Source organism: Ictidomys tridecemlineatus, chromosome 1 (genome assembly GCF_052094955.1).
Source record: "Ictidomys tridecemlineatus isolate mIctTri1 chromosome 1, mIctTri1.hap1, whole genome shotgun sequence".
In the NCBI taxonomy this organism is placed as follows: domain Eukaryota; kingdom Metazoa; phylum Chordata; class Mammalia; order Rodentia; family Sciuridae; genus Ictidomys; species Ictidomys tridecemlineatus.
The window spans coordinates 262,864,827-262,869,665 of NC_135477.1; the positions used below are offsets into that span (position 1 = coordinate 262,864,827).

The 4,839-nt window shown below is 31.9% G+C and overlaps 1 pseudogene; it reads right to left on the reverse strand.

The window, feature by feature from the left end:
* Positions 1 to 3,926: 3,926 nt before the first annotated feature.
* On the reverse strand, positions 3,927 to 4,414 carry LOC144366906 (protein kish-A pseudogene; annotated as a pseudogene).
* Positions 4,415 to 4,839: the final 425 nt, after the last annotated feature.

Here is a 4,839-nt window from a genome sequence, read left to right on the forward strand (position 1 = left end):
TTTTTAATATATAATATACTATCTGGACTGGGGTTGTGGCTCAGTGGTACAGTACCTGCCTAGCATGTGCGAGGCACTGGGTTTGATTCTCAGCACTGCATATAAATAAATAAAATAAGGCTCCATTGATAACAAAAAATAATACTAAAATAATATCTTTATTATAGCATCTAAAGGAACAGTTGCTCTGTGGCCTTCATATCAGTATAATATCCATAATATAGAACCTAAAACTAATATAATGACTTTCTTATGGCCTTTAATATAGTTATATGATAGCCATACAATACCATCTAAAAGTAATGCAATAGTAATATGAGATACATACTATATCATGTAAAAATGATCTAATAGCTTCCCTATGGCCTTCAGTAGCAACAGATAACATAATAGTTGATCTGTTGCCTTTAATATTAATATAATATCCCTACTGTATCCTCTAAAACAAGTATGTAAAACACATGTAATATCTTCCCTGTGTTCTTTATTACTAATATAATATCAAATTAAAAGTATTTCAAACTAAAAGAACAGTCATACTATGGTATTTTATATTAATATAATATCTAAAATATATCAACTAAAATATATAATATCTGCCCTCTGACCTTCAATACTAATGTCATATAAAAGCTACAGATCCTGAAACTATTATAACAGCTGCCTCATGGCCTCTAATACCAAATGACATTCACACTATAGTATCTATAACTAATATAATATCTGCTGTGTGTCCTTTAATACTATGGAAATGTCCATGCTCTACCATTCTGAAATAATGTAATAACTTCCCTGTGCCTTTGAATACTAATATAATATCCATACTATAGGAACTAAAGCTATATTATTAATTCAATATTAATATTATTCTGTGGCCTTTAACATCAATGTAATATCAATACTACAGCACATTAAACAAATAGAATAGCTTGCCCTGTGGCATTTAATACTAATATGATATCTGTATTATAGCATCTAAAACTGATATAATGTATGTCCTGTGGCCTTTGATGCTAATATAATAGACTCATATTAGCACCTTAAACACTTAAAAGAACTGCCCTTTGGGCTGTAATATCAATGTAACATCCATACTTTGATATCTAAAACAAGTATAATAACTGACATGTGGCCTCTCATATTTATATTGTGTTCATAGAATAACATCAAAAGCTAAAATAATGGGTGACCTCTGGCCTTTGAGTTAATGTAATATTGATAAAATAATATCTTAAGATAATATAATAAAGTTTGGCCTTTAATACTAATATAACATATATTCTATAGCTCTGATACTAATATATTAGCATCCCTGTGGCCTTTAATATTAATTCAATATCCATAGTATAACTCTTGAAACTAATATGATAACCGTCCTATGGGCTACATTTTAGTGTAATATTTGTGCTATGACATCATAAACTAATAATAATAGCTGCACTTTGACATTTAAAATAATGTAATATCCATACTGGTATAATAGCTGCCCTGTGGTCTTTAACACTGATATGATAGCCAAACTATAGTATCTAAAACTAGGGCTGGGGATGGGGCTCAAGCAGTAACGCGCTCGCTCGCCTGGCATGTGTGGGGCACTGGGTTCGATCCTCAGCACCACATAAAAATAAAATAAAGATGTTGTGTCCACTGAAAACATTTTTAAAAACTCTCTCTCTCTCTCTCTTAAAAAATAAATAAATAAAACAAATATAGCCACTGTGCTGTGGCCTTTAATACTAATGTGATATCCATACTATAGTATCTGAAACTAATAGCTGCCTATAGTGTTTACTATGAATATGATATGTATATTATAGCCTCTAAAACCATTGTAATCTATGTCCTGTGGCCTTTAATGTTAATGTACTATCCTTTTCAGGCTTGTGAAATCAAACAATAACTTCCTGGGAAATTTTAATGTTTATTTAATGTCCATACTTTAGCATCTAAAACTGATAAAAAGGAGTTCTGTGGCCTTTAATATTAATGTGATATCCATATTATAGCAATTAAACTAATATAATATCTGTATTATGGCATTAATGAATGATATTCCTAGAGTTATATCTAAAATTAATAACTGCCCTGTTGATTTTACTACTAACATGATATCCATAGTAAAGCAACTAAAGTTGGATAATTGTGGACCTGGGGCTTTAATATCAATATGATATCTATACTAGAACATTTAAAACTGATGAAATAGCTGCTTTTTGGTCTTTGATATTAATATGGATCCATACTGTAGTAACCAATACCAACATTATAGCTTCCATGTGATTTTTATTATTAATATATCAAATTATGTATTTAACAGATAACATAAGACCTTTAATTGTAATATAATATTCTTACTATAGCATCTAAAACTAATATAATAGCTACCCTATGCCCTTTAATCCTATTATATTTATACAATGAAATAGAAAACTGATATTTTAATGCCCTTCATCTTTTAATTTTAATATAACATCTTTAGTGCAGTATCTAATACAGATATATAGCCATGCTGTGGCCTTAAATGTTAATATGATGTAGATATTATAGCAACTAAAATTAATATAACTGTCCTGTTCCCTTTATTATTAATAATATCCATAATCCTAGAAAACTAATACCTGTCCTGTGGCCTTTAACATTAATATAATATCCATATCCATAGAGTGGTCTCCAAAACTAATGTAATAACTTCAATATTGCCTTTCATGCTAAAATGATATCCATATACAGAATCTAAAACTAATACGATAATAGCACTATGGCCTTTAACACTTATATAATAATCACAATAGGGCATCAAAAATCAAATAGCTGAGTGTGGTGGGGCACACCTGTTATCTCAGTAACTTGGGATGCTGAGGCAGGAAGATCATGAATTCAGAGCCAGACTCAGCAATTTAGCAGAGCCCTAAGCAACTTCGCGATACCCATTTCAAACTAAAAAATACAAAAAGACTGGGGATGTGGCTCAGTGGTTAAGCACCCCTGGGTCCAATCCCTGGTACAATGAATAAATAGGTGCACTATGTCCTTTAATACTAATGAAATCTCAATACCACAGCATCTGAAAAAAATATAATACCTATCCCTGTGGCAATTAATACTAATATGATATCCATAAAATAATATCTAAAGCTGAAATATGCTATGCATGTTATAGAACCTATAACTAATATATCAGCTGCCTTGTGGCCTTTAATACTAATATGATATCCATACTATACCATCTAAATATAACAAAATACTTTCCCCAGGGTCTTTAATAATAATGTGACATCCATACTATAGCATCTAAAACAAATAGAAGAGCTGCCATGTGTCCTTTAATATTAATGTAATATCATACTTTAGCATCTGAAAGTAATATAAAATGTGCCCTGGGGTCTTTAATATTAATATAATATTCACACTATAAATTAATTTGATACCTGAACTGTGGCCTTTGATATTAATATAATATCAATATGCAAGCATCTAAAATAAACAGAATAGCTTTTCGGTAGCCTTTAATATTGACATGATATCTATTCTATATTATCTAATACTAATATAATACCTCCTCTGTGGTCTTTATTACTAATATATATATATATATATATATATATATCTCCTCTATTCTGTTATATATATATATATATATATTTTTTTTTTGGTGTTAAGTTTTTTGAGTTTTTTATATGTCCTAGCGATTAATGCTTTATTGGAGGCGCATGTGGTAAAGATTTCCTCCCACCTGTAGGCTCTCTCCTCACATTATTAATTGCTTCCTTTGCTGAGAAGAAGCTTTTTAATTTGAATCCATCCCATTTATTGATTCTTGATTTTACTTCCTGCACTTTAGAATCCTTTTTTTTTTTTTTTTGACATTTGTACAAAATGTAATACTGTAGCAGCAGTACTGAGGTTAATTGTTACAGACTATTAAACTCTGTGTATCAAATTGTTATATCTTAGTTATTTATACAAAACGTTGGTCCAATAACATAAAAATAGAGAACACCATCTGGAAATTTCTCTCATCAATGTTCAGAGATAAAAAGGTTAACCATTCTTTCCATTATTTTCTGCAGATAAGTCCTTGTTCACACTGAAGTCTGATGGCAATTAAATTCTGCCATTTTTCCAAGATACTGTATGAAAAGGGTGCTGAAGGCCATCACTACACAGCATACTACAATATAAGGACTCTTTCATTCACCAATTCTGGCACACTTCCATAATATTCCCAATAGTCCAGTTTTATTTCTGTCCAGAAGGCTGGGTGCCAAGGACCGGATATAGGCACAGGTACGTATATGGAGCAAGATTACAGCCAACAGACTCTGAAAACTGAAAAAGGCAGACATAGTGAGGCCAGCGATGCCCCAGTCACATCACCCTTCCGGGCCCAAGGCAGAAGAGGCGTGCATGCCCCACATGCCCTTCTCGATATAGGAATCCTTTAAGGAACTCAGATCCTAGGCTGACATGGTGAAGTTTGGGCCTATGTTTTTTTCTATTAGTTGCAGGGTCTCTGTTCTAGTGCCTAAGTCTTTGATCCACCTGAGTTGATTTTTGTGCAGGGTGAAGATCAAGGTTTAATTTCATTTTGCTACATATGGATTTCCAGTTTTGCCAGCACCATTTGTTGAATAGCCTGTCTTTTCTCCAGTGAATGTTTTTAGCACTTTTGTCTAGTATGACATAACCATATTTATATGGGTTTGTCTCTGTGTCCTCTATTCTGTACCATTGGTCTACCATTGACAAATTGCATACAAAAACATGGAAAAGATAGTGCACCACGATCAAGTGGGGTTCATCCCAAGGATGTAGGGTTGGTTTAACATATAGAAATCT